Source organism: Procambarus clarkii, chromosome 11, assembly GCF_040958095.1.
Source record: "Procambarus clarkii isolate CNS0578487 chromosome 11, FALCON_Pclarkii_2.0, whole genome shotgun sequence".
In the NCBI taxonomy this organism is placed as follows: domain Eukaryota; kingdom Metazoa; phylum Arthropoda; class Malacostraca; order Decapoda; family Cambaridae; genus Procambarus; species Procambarus clarkii.
Genome location: NC_091160.1, coordinates 20,535,517 through 20,553,178, shown reverse-complemented (window position 1 = coordinate 20,553,178; position 17,662 = coordinate 20,535,517). Strand labels below are relative to the sequence as shown.

The 17,662-nt window shown below is 46.3% G+C and overlaps 1 protein-coding gene across 1 annotated transcript in view; it reads right to left on the bottom strand.

Annotated features, from left to right (window-relative positions):
- TBC1D5 (TBC1 domain family member 5) overlaps nucleotides 1-16,503 on the bottom strand; it is a gene marked incomplete in the record, with an annotated part of 601,299 nt that extends 584,796 nt beyond the window's left edge. Inside the window, 1 exon segment of the mRNA XM_045742746.2 lies at nucleotides 16,393-16,503.
- Nucleotides 16,504-17,662: the final 1,159 nt, after the last annotated feature.

Here is a 17,662-nt window from a genome sequence, read left to right as displayed (position 1 = left end):
AACCCTCAAACTCGCTGGAAGCGAGGGGGGGGCTCTGGGGTCACATCCATCGGACCCGCGCGCCCCCAGGGGTTTCCCAGGGTCCCGAGCGTTTACTTTAAGAGGACTCGCGCTCAGGTAGTCCCAGGCAGGGTACTGCTAACCGGCACCCAAAGCTACCAAACAACTTTCTAAGAGCTGAACCCCCGGGACGTGTACACTCACGGGGACCTAGCAGGGGGTACCACCAGAAAATACTCAGAACACAAGGGACACAAGGGGCAAGAACGAAGGCAGACCCCCCACCAGGTAGATAAACAAAAAGAAAAAGAAAACCCCGCAAGAGGACAGCGTACCCAAGCGGAACAGAGCCGGCCGCTATGATTGGTAAAGACAAGCTGCACAGTACCCCGCGCCCCACCAGTGCAAACACTGCCCCTTACTCTAAGGCGAACAAGGGAGACAGAACACCCGAGCACACAAAGAGCCGCCGAAAACCAAGCAGTAAACGGCCAAGCAGGGGCAGGACCCAAGGAACTTGTGGAAGGTGGCCCCAAGCCCCAAGGGCAGTACTTACAGGGCACCTAGGGAAGGGAACCCTAGGCGCATGCAGCCCGAGTACTGAAGAATCACTCCCGGCTCACGCACCACCTAGAAAACAGACACCACACTCTAGGTACAGTGCTGAAACAACCACTGGAGCCGGAGCACATAACCATTGCCTATAGCATCAGCCGAAGAACTGATGGGTGGATAGCCGGCGTGGGAGGTCTGGGGCTCCCCCTTCCCTCTCCCGGGGAGGGGGGAGCTGCGCAGACAGCGGCGCGGTGACGTATGACATCATACTAGTTTCCTTGTTTTCTGTTGAAGAGTTCTATCCACTAGTTCGGCTTAGGTAGCAATTTTCACCAGAATAGGGGTTTGTTTTGGAATGCTTACCTTTCTGGATGCTTGACCCGGTCGATGGCAGACATAGAATGCTTCCAACCACACGGGGGTTTCTATAGGCCATTGCTTCCCTTGCCTCTCTAGAGGGGGGCCAGGTTCTGGCTCGTGGTCCCCGGTTGGCTCTAGAACTCCATACACATGACTGATGCCAAAGTCTGACATTAGCATATCAGCCGGTAAAGCTCCGGGGAGCCGACGGGGCTCCCCCCAGAAAAATGGTCAAATCCACAATTATTCTTCCACCAGCTGATAAATACTATACGTCAATCGCAGACAAAGCTAAGGGCACTGGGTACATACTGTACGAACGCAGACTAAGTCTATACGTACACCCTTCAGTAGGCTGGTGTTTAAGCCTGATCCAGTAACATAAATTTCTCTTAAATATTCGATTTACATCAAATTATATATTTTTGGGTTATATATTTAGTTTAGCAACATTATTACGATAATAAGAGCTATAAAAAATACTTATTTTGGAACTGATTTATTAATTTTATTATTTCGAAGCCGTAGATCGCTGAACTGTGGCGACGAAATCGAACACAACAAGCATGGTGTTGTATAGACAGGGATTAGACCTGTCCACTCGTGCTTGAGTTGTGCTGCCAATAACGTGAATAATTTCTCAAATAGGAGATATCTATCTTATTACAGTATATTTTTGGTTTTATTTAGTTTAGTTTAATTAAGATAATAAAGAGTTATAAAAACACCAGTTTTAGAAATGATTTATTTATGTGAAACGTTCAAAGCCATGGGTCACTGAATTATGACAACACAGACGAAAGTGAGTGAAAGCTCACTGTAAAGTGAGATTTACTGTACAGTATTCCCTTATCTGTCAACCCTCACTCGTCTTGTTTCATCACAGAAAATGTATATAAGAAGATTTCAACATATTAGCTAGCTATTCACGCTTCAACCTTTAAATTAATTTACAAAGATACATGTGCCACAAATCGGTGAACAAAAATCATTGAAACTCAGTCGTTCACTTGTGTGGACCATTCTGGCTGGTGTTTGGTTCATATGATTCACTTGTTGTGTAGTCCACTTGTGTGATCCAACTTGTCTTATGAAGGAATTATTAATTGTAATCTGTGATAGAATGAAACAGTTTTCCACCACTCTGTGAACTCTGTCCCAACATCGTAAGCTTGTGGACCACTTGTGGTCCACTTGTGTGGTCCACTTGTGTGGTCCATATGTGTGGTCCATTTGTGTGATCCAACTTGTCATATGAAAGAATTATTAATTGTAATCTGTGATGGTATGGTAAAGTTTTCTACCACTGTGAACTCTGTCCCAACATCGTAAGCTTGTGGACCGCTTGTGGACCGCTTGTGGACCACATGTGTGGTCCACTTGTGTGATCCACTTGTGTGATCAAACTTGTCATATGAAGGAATTAATAATTGTAATCTGTGATAGAATGTGAAAGTTTTCCACCAGTCTGTGAACTCTGTCTCGACGTTGTAAGCAAATCCGAACATCCCCTGCCTCGGCGAACCATTGTTCGTCGAACCGGGTGAGTAAATCCGGCCTGAAATGTGTGCGAACTAGCCGGAGATTCGTTGAATCGAGGTTGTACTGTAATAGCATTTCAGAGGCCATAATTTGTGAAAAGGCAAGGTTATTGCATGAAGATCTTAAGACTTTCGAGCGCTCGCAGTGCTCGAGAGCGTTACCAATTTTTCTCGAGTCCACGTAACAAACTCACTCACGAGTCACGAAAAAAATATTTCTATAAAATCAATTTTTTATCCGATCGACTTGGGGTTAGTTTAAAAATGTTTGCCATGAAATTTCCGTTTTGAAAAACCACAGAGGTACAGATGCACCCTAAAGCATCCAAGACCCAGAGTCATGCAGGACCCAAGACAACAGAAAACGAACACAGCATGATACAGAACACAGGCCCTAGAGAAGAAAGGTGGTTAGTGAAGAAAACGCCCCACAGAACCACAACTGGGAAGGGGCCAACACCCAAAGTCAACTCATACGCAGAGGGGGGAAAGGAAAACCCCACTCCTTGTAACAGTAAGTCCCGCTCGGAAGGTTGGAAAACCCAGGCGGAGTCCAACAGGGCCCAAGGCCCCAAAGTCAGCCCCTCCCCAACCCCGGGAACCACCACGTCAGGCCCCAGGGACGAGTTGTCCTCCAAAGCCCCATCCTCACAAGAAAAAGCCGGGGTGGCCAAAAGGGCAGGAAGAGAGCGGGCCCACTGGTCAGACCCCTGACCTACGGCTGGAGGAATAGACTCGAACGCCTCTGACGCAACCCCGGACGAGGCAACCCCCGAAACTGCCCAAGTCTCAAACCTCGAAACCCTGCCCCGACCCAGAAGCCCTCAGATGCCTAAGAGCCAAAAGCAGGGGGGAAGGGAGACTGAAGGAACCACAGCAGGGAAGGAACGAGGGGGCACGGACAGAAACAAGGCCGACGTGACCAAAACCCACAAGCCTGGGTCCTGAGAAGCAAAACGGGGCAGCCTCGGGGCATCCGGGGAAGCAACCAAATCAACGTGATGCAACAACCTACCCAGCAACACGCAAGCTGCCTGCACCCAAGGAATGTCATCAACAGATTGGGTGAATGGAGCCACAAACAAGCAACACGCTTGCAGGACTCAGGGTCGAATGTGTCACTGACCCAACAGGCAGCATGATGGAGGCAAAAACAAGGAGTGTCGCCCTGAGACAAGGGGACAGAGCAACCCACAAACTCACACAAAGCGAGGGGGGATGCAGGGATCTCGTCCATTGGACCTGATTGTTCCTGCGGGGTTTTCCAGGGCCCTTAGACTGGGTCTGCTAAGGGTTATCCCAGGCAGGGTACTGCTAACCAGAACCCAAAACTACCAAGCAAACTGCTAAAAGCTGAACTCATGGGACATGTCCACTCATGAGGGCGACATGCAGCCTGAGTACCTGAGAATAATACTCCCAGCTCGCATGACTACCAAAAGAGCAGCACTGAAAACAATGACAGCACTAAAGAAGACCGGAGCTGGAGCCACACAACTGTGTACGATCCCATCAGCGAAGGAACTGAGGTGTGGATCGCCGGCGCAAGGGTCTGGGGCTTCCCCTTCCTCCTCCCAGGGACGGGGAAAGCTGCGCAGACATGTGGCGTGGCTCGTGTGACGTCATGCTTGTTTGCTCATTTTTCTTTTAGGGAGTTCTGTCCACTCGTTGGCGATTTTCATTGTTTTAACCAGAATAGGGGTTTGTTATATGGAGGTTACCTTTCTGGGTGCCTGTCCCGGTCGATGGCAAACATAAAATGCTCCAAATCACATGTGCACTTCTATGGGCCATTGCTCCTCGTGCCTCTGTGAGGGGGGCCAGGTTCTGGCTTGTGGTCTCCGGTAGGCCTAGAACTCCACCCACATTGACTGATGCAAAATAGTTAGGGTATCCATATCAGTCTGGATAGCTCCAGGGAGCCATAAGGGTTCCCCCCAGAAAACAGCATTGAATGTAATGAAACTCCATTTTCTGGATGAGCCTCAGAGGCTTCCTAAAGCTATGAGGCTAATGCATGATATAGTACCCCTTAAACTGCGCAACACGTCATATGACGTGTTGAGTAACTTGCTATAAATTGGGCATCACGTCATATGACGTGATGGAGTACCGCGCAAGATTTGAATGGCCAGCGGGGTAGAGGGGGGCCCCCATACGCTGCCTATTTGCTATAGTAAACAGCCTCCATTTTGTAAAAAAAATCCAGCTCATGCTACCAACATGTGGGAGGCCCCAGTTACCCAGCGGTCACCATGGCGAGCGCACGGCCGAATGCCTCCCGGGCACGCACGTCTCAAAGCTCTCCAAATGTACTCTCTAGAAAGGAGACGAGAGATACCAAATAATATACACATGGAAAATACTGGAGGGCCAGGTCCCAAATCTACACAGTAAAATAACAACGTACTGGAGAGAACGATATGGAAGAAAATGCAAGATTGAACCAGTGAAGAGCAGAAGTGCCATAGGCACAATCAGAGAGCACTGTATAAACATCAGAGGTCCACAGTTGTTCAACGTCCTCCCAGCAACTATAAGAAATATTGCCGGAACAACCGTGGACATCTTCAAGAGAAAACTGGACTGTTTTCTAAGAGAAGTTGCAGATCAGCCGGGCTGTGGTGGGTATGTGGCCCTGCGGGCTGCTCCAAACAACAGCCTGGTGGACCAAACTCTCACAAGTCGAGCCTGGCCTCGGGCCGGGTTTGGGGAGTAGAAGAACTCCCAGAACCCCATCAAGCAGGTATCAAACATCACGCAATCACTTACCCAAGAGCACATAACCAGTGAATTATTTTCCGATGGTGAGGAAAGTGATTTTGATGATTCTGACAATGATAAGGACTACACACAATTGACCGATGATAGTAGCACATACAGTGAAAATGAGATACAGCCTCCTCCCATGGTGAGGCCTACACGCTCACCCGTGCCTCCTCGCCCAGTGTCTACTCCAATTCACCCACAATCACACAGTTCCTGTGCTTATTCAGAGTCTGAGGATATTTTGGGCGACGAGTCAGAAGAAAGTGACTCATTTTCTGGTTTTAGTGAAGTAGATTTAGAGCATAGTGTTACAGAACCTGTTACAAGTATTAGTGGTTTTACCAGGCGAGAATTTGTCAGCAGCGTCTCGCCCAGCCAAGCGCCACCGCATGGCACCACATGAGGAACCAAGACCCTCATGTTCACGTGCTTTCACCTCACGTTCGCGTAACAGCCGTACTTTGCATAGACAGGCTTCAGCTCCTGGTCCACGGTGTGCAACACTTCCTCGCCGTCGTGCTCCTGTTGTGTCTCGCAGGACACCAGGTGTACTTGTGTGGAGTGATGGTGACGATTTTATTCCTCTAATTCTTGCCTTTGACAATAAAGACGTTGGGATTACAGAGCTTTTCCTTGATAATGGTGAGGACATATGTGAATTGGATTATTTTACAGCATTCTATGATGAGCCACTCATGGAATATATTGTACACCAAACGAACCTACATTCGGCTCATCTCATTGGAAAAGAGATAACAGAATATTCACAATTGCAGTGTTGGAAAAACACTACTGTAAGTGAAATGTATGTATTTTTAGCAATATGTATGTTGATGAAGCATTGTGTCAAACACGCTATGACATTATTGGAGCAAAGACCAAATTATTCCAACACCTTTCTTCGGGAAATATATGTCCTGAGACAGGTTTCAGATACTCCTCAGGTGTCTTCATTTTGCAAGTAATGGACCGGACAGAGGATGATAGACACAAGCAAGTCAGGCACTATATGAATGAAGTGATTGGAAAGTTCAGAAATTTCTATGTACCAGCACAGAAGCTAGTGATTGACGAATCCCTTGTACTTTTCAAAGGATATGTTGCCTTCAAGCAGTATATACCCTCCAAATGAAACAGATTTGGATTGAAATTCTTTGTTCTTTGTGACTGTGAAACAGGATACGTGTTACACATGATTCTGTATTCTGCTAGCGATGTAGACATTCCCGGTAACGACCAACATGGTTTCACAGGTAGCGGGGTGAAGTCACTGATGGCACCATGGATGAATAGAGGCCACATTGTATACACGGATAACTACTAAACAGGTCCCTTGCTAGCTAGGTTTTTGATTGAAAATAGAACTGGATTGGTTGGCACAGTAAAGCCAAAAAGAAGGGAAATGCCAGTGTTTGACAATAAACCTGAAGTTGGAGATTGCCAGCTAAGAAAATGTGATCAAATACTCTCAGTAAGGTGGAAAGACAATAGAGAAGTGAACTTGCTGAAAACCGCTCATGATGGTACACTGGTGAACAGTGGCAAGGTGAACCGAGTAACGCAAGAACCAGTTTATAAGCCAGATTGTGTTCTTGACTATAATATCAACATGCGTTTGGTTGATAAATCTGACATAATGGTGGGCACTGTCAAGTGTGTACAGAAAACATTGAAGTGGATGAAAAAAGTGTTTTTCCATCTAGTTGACTGAACAGTTGCATGCTGAACAGTTACAATATGTATCTGGTGAAAACTGGACCTAAACCAAGTTTCCGTTCGTTTGCTTTTGCACTTGGAACACAGTAATTAGCAAAGTTTGCCAAAGATGTTCCTGGCTTACAAAGACCCATCATGAACCCAGTGTTGCAGCATGCTGCTACACCCAGACTCGCTCACATGGAGGCCTTTCAAGCACAGATTAAATCATTTGCCACCAGCTGGAAAGGGTGCAATAGGCCAACGTGATTGCTTAGTTTGTAAAACAACAAAAAGAAGAGATCAGAAACGTAAACTGGTGCAAACATAGTGTGAAGCGTGTGCAGTCCCATTGAGTGCTGTCAACTGCTTCAACAACTACAACTGTCTCCAAGACTTCTAAATGTGCAATAATAGTGCAAAACCCTGTAGTGCGTGCATGTGTGTAAATATAATAATGAACAATGTGAATACATATTATATTGGCGTAATGGGAAACATTTGTGTGCGCTTGTGTATACTCAATGTATGCAACATTTATTGCCATTGACCATGATGTAACATAATATGTAACACAATTAGTGAATAATATTTGTGATAAAATACACCTAGACACTGTAAATAATGCTGCAAAAATAAATTCGTGGCAACTCTGGCTGCTTGAAGACCGCGCGCAATGCCTCTGGGACGCACCTTGCATGAGCGAGCATGCAGGTTATGACATCATTGTCCATATTGTCGGCTCAATTACATCATTGGTAAGTACAATTAATTTGTTTTTTCTCGTGGTCAGGGAACACAAATTAACAGGTTAGGAAGAAACAATATTTTTTTTTTTGTAACGCGCCTGTGGGTGACAAAGGCTAATTAGCCCTTAGCAACACAAGGGTTAAACTGGGGCATTAGTCTATGGAGTTTGACCTACCAGGGACTACGAGCCAGAACCTGGCCCCCCTCTCAGAGAGATTGCAGGGAGCAATGACCCTGACCCCCCCCCCCCCGCCCTGTGGTTGGGGTTTTTCCTTACCAGCCATCGACTGGGGTTAGGCACCCAGAAAGGTAGGCATTACAAAACAAACCCCACATGGTAATAAAATTACAACAAAAACCGAAAAGAGAGGTAGAACTATCTCAAATTCCATGAAAACAGGCAAACGTCACACTCCACTGCCGTACTGCTGGTTCGCGCTGCTGGTCCATGCTGCTGGTCCACGCTGCTGGTCCGTGCTGCTCATCCGCACAGTCCTTCCCTCCCTGCACCAGCTACCCAGCACTCCAGTTCGGAAACTACAAACAGTTGTTCGGAAACAAGCATTGTTTGAAAGCATCAAACAATGCGAAAATTTGCCGACCGGTGGGAGGGAGGGTTGCCAGGGAGTCTCCGGGACTCACCCAGAAAATGGCTTTTCATCACATTCAACGCTGGTTTTCTGTGGGGAGCCCCTTCAGCTCCCTGGAGCTACATAACCAAAGATAAGAAAGAGAGGGACTTACCCAAAAGGCGGCCACCACTTACTCCTCAACGCGAAGTCAAGACAACTGGCTGCAACCTGTGACCCAAAGTGGTCTGTCCGGAAAAAGATCCGGAAAAAGCCAAGATAGAAATGTCAAGACAACTCAATCAGAAATAGAAGACTACCAATGAAGGAAGAGAAAATGGCAGAATGAACACCAGGAAACTTCATACTGTCGCCTAGACGAAGTGTCCAACCTCATCACCAGGTTGGACACCATTAACGAAGCCACCTGATCATACAAATGATAAACCCATGTCAAAAAGACCAGACGTGAAGAACAGAGGAGAAGACCGAACCAGCTGTGTACTAGACTGGTCCGACCCACTGGAAGAGGTGGAGCCACGAGAAACGTCCCGGGTTCGCACACCGAGCAAGCAGCGCCTGGAACCAAGGTTGGGCCGGCAACCAAGGTGCCATGAGGACTACTCTCCCTCAGTAGGACTCCAACTGAGCCAGAACTCGAAGCAATTGCTGGACCGGGGGAAAGAGGTACAGGTAACCCCACCTCGACCAGTCCTGCCGAAAGGCGTCCACTGCGACAGCCTCGCAGTCGGCGAAGGCCACCACATAGGTCGGGAGACCCCGACACCACGCCGATTCGAAGAGGTCAAGTCCAGGAGTCCGAACATCTGGCAGAGACAACGGAAGGAGTTTGCGTCAACTGTCCATTCCGTAGACAGAGGAATGAACCGAGACAGGCTATAGGGCAGGACGTTAGGCACCCCCTTCCCCCGGATATGGTCACACACGCTAAGTGACCTGAAACCACCGCCCCCCCCCCCCCTCCTCCTTCAGAAACAGCTAAAGGCGGGACAGCAGCCTCAGCAATGCCTCTGGAGAGAGAAACATGGAAGCGGTCCGAGAGTCCCAAACAAAACCCAGCCAGGTCAGAACCTTGGACAGAACCAGACTGGATTTCCTCCAGTTCACCAGGAACCCGAACCCGGCGAGTTGGGAAAGAACCACACCCCCCACACAGACAAACGAACTGACTGGGAGCCTACACCAGCCAGTCATTGAGGTAGGCCAGTTCACCAGGAACCCGAACCCGGCGAGTTGGGAAAGAACCACACCCCCCACACAGACAAACGAACTGACTGGGAACCTAAACCAGCCAGTCATTGAGGTAGGCCAGGACCTGAACCCCTAGCAGAAGCAGGCGGGTCACCACGAACTGGGTAAGACACGTGAATACACGAGGTGCTAGATCCACGCCAAAAGGAAGGCAATGAAAGCCGTCATAAGCCTGACGCTCCATCACAAAACCAAACCAGAAATCAGTCCCTGAACCCCAGACGAATAGAACATGCCAATACGCGTCCGTGAGGTCCAGGGACACCAACCAGACATCCGGCTCCAAACGAAGCCAGGTCTGAGACAGAAAGGCCATCCAAAAAGAGGGGGAAGGAATCCAGGGGTTCACACGGGACCAGTGCAGAAAGAACCTCAAATCCGCACAATCCCATTTCTGCACTGGAAATAGGCGGGAAACCCACCTGAGGAAAAGGGTCATTACAACCATGCCCAAGTACACCCACTCCAAAATAAGCTGACGAAGCGCAGGGGAAGAAGCCTGCCCCTCCAGCCCCAAACTCCCCAAAGGGGGAGGAGCTACCCAACGCCACCACAGACCGGATGACAAGACCGAAAACACCCATGAATTATGGGACCAAGTGCGAGCAAGCAGACCGGGCCGCCCCTCCCCCTCCCTCTCCCAATTGCCCCGTCAACAGCTAAGGAACCAGTACCCGCTCCGAGAAAAACAAAAAAAAATTTGAAAGAAAAGAACAAAACGAAAAAGACATGAAGCGGAGAGGGAGTACTGCGCTGGGCAGACGAAGTAGGTACCAGGCATAACCAGCACAAAAGCTGCACCAAAAGCCCACCTCGACAAAAAAAAAAAAAGATGACCCGGCACGACCACAAAACATGTGCCAAGACCAAAGAAGCAGTCTGTAAGCCAGGAAGACCCCAGAACCCCAGAAGAGGAAGGACTGGGGTGCACAAGAGGTAATCAAGGGGCCTCAAGAACCCCCCAAAAGGGTACACCAAGAGAAAGAAAAAGTCTGGAACGAAACCAAAGAGTCCAAACCACCACATTTGCCGGCAGAAACGCACCACAGAAAGGAAGCGCAACACTTCACCCAGACTGAAACTCCAGTGAAACAGCCAGAAAAGGACCAAAAACTGAGGGACAAAAAGCATTGGAGCAAACAGCCAGGGACACTAGGACCACCTCCCAGGGCCCAGACCTAAACACAGACAGAAAACACAGTAGTAGTAGTAGTAGGCATCCATCAGACTCGGGAGACTACACAAACCGGGTATAAAACCAACACCCAAGCGTTCCAAGAGGAACAGGAGAAGGGCAGAACCCCCTAGAAGAAAGAACAACACAGAGAAATGGCAACAGGAGAATAAAACCTCTGACAGAGGTGAAAAACGCCCCCAAATACGAGCGTGCACACCCACGCAAAGGTAAAAAACAAATCGCAGTGCCACCCTGGCGGTCAGGCAGGGAAGCTACCCACAGAAAAGAAACAGGCCACCATAACAAAAGCAGACGTGGCTGATGCAAGAGAGCCGAAAACATGTCAGCAAATGTGGGATAAGAAAGCAGACGAGGGGACTAAAAAAAACCCGCCCAGAAGGCAGAAAACACAGCAGGAGCAAACAGCCCCAGAACTGCTAGCAAACAGCCCCACTGCCCCAAAAACCCACAACAGAGGCCCCGGGGCAGAGCTACCTTCCACCCCTAAAGAAAAGGCAGAGTTCAGAGGAAAAGGCAACAAAGAAAGGGCCGCTGGTAGGACACAGACGCCTCGGCAGGAGGAGCAGGATCGTATACCTCTGTCCCCAACGTGAAGCCGCAAAGTCGCCCGAGTCTCATCACCAAATAAGCCCCACCCCGACCCTGACACCTGCAGACGGTTAGAAGCCGGGAATGGAGAAAGGGGGGGGGGGGAAGGGAGAACAACAACTAACCAAAATGGGGCAGCCCTGGGGCACCCGGGTGGGTGGGAAACCAACCTAGCGCATTGCAGCACCCTAAAACTAGCAAGCAACGCAGATGCTGCCTGTATTCCTACAGTAATGTCATCAGAATAGTACTGGACAACAAGCAGAGAACACGACTCACAAAACTCCGGGTCAAAAGTGTCGATGACCCAACAGGCAGCATGACGGAGGCAAAAGTGGTGACTATCACCCTGAGACAAGGGCACACAGCAACCTTCAAACCAGCACGAGGCGGGCTGGAACTCGGAAGACGTATCCAAAGGTCCACTAGAGACCCGATAGGGTTTTCCAGGGCCATAGGCTGACTGCTACAGAAGTACTGGGCAAGTGTTGCTAACCGGTTAAGACCCAAAGCTAACAAGGGGGAGATCAAAACACTGAAACCCCTGGGATGTGTATAATCACAGGGGCCTAGCAGAGGGCCACCAAAAATAATAAAAGTAAGTTGAAATAAAAATAATATAAGAGGGTAAGTTGAACTATAGCTACACCAGGCAGACCCCCACCAGACAGGCAAAAAAAAAAATGCAAAAGTACAACGTCCCCAGAGGAAACAGGAACCAGCTGCCACATAGGTAGGAAGGCTGCATAATACCTTAACGCCCTCAACCAGCATGATACCATTCCTCACCCAAGGCCAAACAAGGGCCACAAAACAGGGTAAAGGCAGGGTAAATGCCAAGCAGCAAAAACACCCACGGATATGGTTTCCCGAACACACACCTGGGAAGGGAACCCTAACACGCAAGAGCAGTACTTACAGGGCGCCTAGGGAAGGATACCCCTAAGCACATGCAGCTCCCAGCACTGATGAGGCCACCACACACAACAACACTGCAGAGGTCACCACGAAGGCAAAACCCTGCCTATGGAGATCGAGGCTGGAGAAGACGTCCACCCCAGACCACATTAGCTAACAAACTGGAGTGCTGGGTAGCCAGTGCAGGAAGGGGAGAGCTGTGTGGATGAGCAGCACAGCAATGGAGTGTGACGTTTGCTTGTTTCCTTGGGATTAGAGGGAGCTCTACCTCTCTTTTCGGTTTTTAGTTGCACTTTCTTACCATGTGGGGTTTGTTTCGCTATGTCTACCTTGCTGGGTGCCTAACCCCAGTCGATGTCAGAAAAGGAAAAACACAAACCACAGTGTTTTTTTTCATGACCACTGTTCCCTGCAACCTCTCTGAGGAGGCCAGGTTGTGGCTCGTGGTCCCCGGTAGGTTGAACTCCATAGACTAATGCCCTGGTCTAATATATCACACATTCATAGTGTTGTGAGACACGAGGAGGGTGCCACCAACAAAGAAGAGGCTGAAAGATTTGTTGGCGAATTTAAAAATTTTGTAGATAGTGAGGGATACCTACCACAACAAGTGTTTAATTGTGATGAGACAGGGCTATTCTGGAAAAAAATGCCAAGAAGGACATGTATTTCTCCTATATTAGGTCTCTGATTGATTATGCTACACCCATGCTTGCTCTAGTGCCCGAGAGAATGCTTGGAGGGCTGGAAAAGATGCAAAACGAAGCCATGAGGATTATCCTCGGATGCCCTCGCACAACTAAATTACTAAACATGAGGAAGGAACTGAATATTTCATGTGAAAGTGATCGTATCACTGAAATTAATATTTTAATTGGAATCAAGATGCTTAGGCTAACCCACCCTAACCCCTGCACTGAAGCTCTCCAAGCCTTCTTCCTTGAAGGTCAGCATCCCTCCAAATGGATTACCGAAACTGCCACTGTGCTCAGAATGTATAACTTTCATCACCTCTACCAAGAGAGACAACAACAACACTTTCCTGCCCCATGGGAGATCACTCCTTTCCAAATTACTATCCCCCCTTTCCCACCCAAGAAGCTAATTAAAGAACAAGCCTTGCTTCGACAAGAAGCAAAGTACAATGCCTTAAGCCAAATTGATGCTTTAGCCAGAGAGCGCTCCCTTTCCCAAATTATTTACACTGATGGATCCTTGCATCAGTCCTTTGGTGCAGCTGAAAGTGCAGTTGTTGTGACAGGGAGAGATGGTTCCTTCTCCCATGAGTGTGGAGCGCGTCTAAATAACTGGGCCTCCGCTCTTCAAACAGAATTGGATGCCATAATCCGCACATCTATGGGTCATCCAATAAGGTTAGCAGACTTTGAGAAAAGTCTCAAAAACGGTCGGTATTCTTTCTAAAATCAGATATTATGCTCCAAACTCTGTTCTCCTCTCACTATACTATGCGCTAATCTATCCCATCTTACATACGGTATCTGGGGTTCAACCACTACAAACTACCTCAAGCCCATCATCACCTAGCAAAAATCTGCTATCAGAACAATAACAAACTCTGCCTTCAGACAACACACAGCCCCTCTTTTTAATTCCCCCAACAATGAATTAAAAAGCTGTCCAACCTATCCCTTATTCAAAAGTAACATAAAAAAGTACCTAATTTCATCCTCATAGTTTTCTACCTAGTGTTTCACACTTGCACTGTATCGTGTGCTACTCCAAAATATGTGCCTAAGCCAAATAATTTCACCATTGTAATTGCTGCCGTCGTCTTATACAGTATCATGGGTGTTATGTTGTTAACACAAATTTTACTACAATGTACCTAGAAATAATTCTCAAATTATGCTACAATGTACCTAGAAATAATCCTCATATTTTCCTTAAATGTACCTACTAATTTTTTTCAAAATTTTCTTACAATGTACCTGTTAACTTTTTTCAATTTTGCTACAAACTACCTACTTAAAATTATCTGTTAGATTAAGGACCTGGCTGAAACGCTATGCGTGTTAGTGGCTTTACAAGACTGTAAAAACATCAATACTATGTACTCTCATAAACCCATTGTACCCTCTTGTATATAAACAAATAAATAAATAAATAAATAAATAAATACATAGAGGTAAGAAAAAGATACCTTTCTGTTCCAGTTGTATCTTTCCAATGCAGCAAGTGTGAATAAGATGACATGCCCTTCTTTTCAATGAGTTTCAATGTGTATCTATCTGTTTCTGAACAATGTGTTAGTTTACTATACACAGGGTGGGCGTTTCCTGCTCGAAAAGCTGGTACTAGTGGCTTTACATTATAAATACCATGCTATGTATTCTCACAAACCCAATGTACCTTCTTGTATATAAATAAACAAATAAACAAACAAACAAATGTGTCGCTAGTTGCTCATCAAATATGCTGTAAAAAAGTTCATTTCACATGCATCTTCACCAGTATAAGGGAAAGTGTCAGTAACACCTATATCTGTATTATCAAATATAGGTACCTGAATTTGAAGAAAAAAGTCAATGACATCATCTCACACGAGTTCACCCATGCTGCTTGAAGCACAAAATCATCAGGACAAATGGGGGTGCATTCGACAAGCCACTGGCTTCCTGTCCTTGTCGAAGCCACTGGAGATTGTGGCCCTTAGGTAAATTCTGGTAAATATACTGAAACTGTACACAAGTATGTCACACACAGCACATTTTCTAATTGGTAGTCTACACAGGACATCATTTAGTTAGGTTAGATTTAGTAATCCTTCAGGTTTGGTAGTTATTAATAAAACTAAAACTACCAATATTGGCAAAACATCTTGTGTACAAAAACACTACAGCTACCTAGTTCAGTGAGTCATTCCAGAGCTAAGTTATCTCTCATATCAGGAATGGTTAGGGCCACAGGGCTAGCAACACTGCAAAACAGGCATGACATGGCGGATCTCATCGAAACTTTTAACATACTGAACAATTTGGAAGATGTTGATCCGAACAATTTCTTCAAATGGACAGATGTATCACAAACAAGGAGCAACGGTTTCAAGCTTAACAAGCCATAATATAGGACTATATAGGACTGAGCACATGAGATATTCTGTTGGTGAATCGTCTTGTGTACGACGTGTGCATCCTATTGAGACGTTTGGGAACATTTCTTATGAATAGACGCCTCTTTTTCTTTAGCAGTAAAATAGATACTTGGGAGTTAGGCACTTCTTGTCATCTTCCGAGGGAAGGTGACAACACTCTCCGAGGGAAGGTGACAACACTCTCCGAGGGAAGGTGACAACACCCCTCCTGGGGAAGGTGACAACACCCCTCCTGGGGAAGGTGACAACACCCCTCCTGGGGAAGGTGACAACACCCCTCCTGGGGAAGGTGACAACACTCTCCGAGGGAAGGTGACAACACCCTACGAGGGAAGGTGACAACACCCTCCGGGGGAAGGTGACAACACCCCTCCTGGGGAAGGTGACAATACCCTCCTGGGGAAGGTGACAACACCCTCCTGGGGAAGGTGACAATACCCTCCTGGGGAAGGTGACAACACCCCTCCTGGGGGAGGTGACAACACCCTCCTGGGGAAGGTGACAACACCCTCCTGGGGAAGGTGACAACACCCTCCTGGGGAAGGTGACAACACCCTCCAAGGGAAGGTGACAACACCCTCCTGGGGAAGGTGACAACACCCTCCTGGGGAAGGTGACAACACCCTCCTGGGGAAGGTGACAACACCCTCCAAGGGAAGGTGACAACACCCTCCGAAGGAAGGTGACTAATTGACCTAGAGAAACCTTAAGTCAGCCAAACAAGTTTTCTGTCACTGACAATGGGAAAACGTGAAACGATAACAAATATATAAAATAAAATCAACAATATTTGGAACCCCATGACCTAGCGTTAGGTAGGCCTAAATACTTACCAGGTGACGGAAGGCCTCACAACACTAGAGCCCCTAATGTAAACCCTTAACATGTAAAGCAAAACTTTGTCAAAACAGCATTTTATATTCTTCAGAAACATAAAACAGACGGCAAACACTTCAGTGTTGTATTGGATACCGGAGCCGTATGTTGACACCTCAACACAAGGTTATCCTCACATTATATTGGTTAGAGCCACCGTATCAAGAGATGCAAACGCATTCTATATACCTTATAGTGGTATGAGGCGAGGGAGCATGAAGGACAGTACCTGGAAGCGAGTGTCAGCGAGAGAGGCAGTGCCAGACCATCACTGGCACCATCTCCCTCTTGGGTGGTGCTGGCCTCAGATATACCCGGGTCACAAACCTGATATATTTATTTATAAATATATATATATTATATATATATATATATATATATATATATATATATATATATATATATATATATATATATATATATATATATATATATATATATATATATATACAACATATATAAATATATCCATACACTGTAATAAATAATAATTTATTTATATAAAATATTATGCAAGCAAAGGGCATGCTTGCATTGAATGCATTTATATAATCTGTAATTACATACAGCTAGTACTTGCTGGGTTCGTTTAGATAATACATTGGCGGGTAACAATTATTAATTCATTAAAAGCACACAATAAAAAGGTTACTATGGGGTAAATAACATTCTTGGTGTGCAGATAGCATTCTTGAAACATCACTAACACGCATATAGCGTTTCGGGTAATTGTTAAAGCTAACGAATAACTTTCCTGATATACATTCAGAATTTGCAGTGATTTGAACAAGAATCTACCTGAGGGTCACTAACACTTAAGGCTTCGACGAGGACAGGAAGCCAGCGGCTTGTCAAAAGTCCCCCCATTTACCCTGATGATCTTTACCAGTTAAATTTTAAAATATATGTGTTTGCATTTACGCCTACAGCGGGTAGGCGGTTCCATGGGTTAATAACCCTGTGAGTGAAAAAAGCATCTCCTGTTCTCAGTCCTACACTGTGGCTTGTTGAGCTTGAAAACCGTTGTTCCTTGTTTGTTATATCTGACTTTCTGAAGAAATTGTCTGGATCAACATCATCCAAATTGTTCAGTATTTTAAGTTTCAATGAGATCCACCCTGTAATGCCTGGTTTACAGTGTTGTTAGCCTTATGGCCCTCAGCCGTTTGTGATAAACAAGTTGACTTAGCTCTATAATCATTTTTGTTGCTAGGTGTTGCACTTTCTCCAGACCTCCTGAAGATGAGGTCTCCATGCTTGGATAAAATAATTTAAATGGGGGCCCACCTCAACAAGTACATAGAGTTATAATAATAATAATAATAATAATAATAATTTTTATTTAGGTAAGGTACATACATAAAGAGATTTTACAAAGTTTGTTGGCTTTATAGATAGAGCTAGTACATACAATGCCTAAAGCCACTATTACGCAAAGCGTTTCGGGCAGGAAAAACAT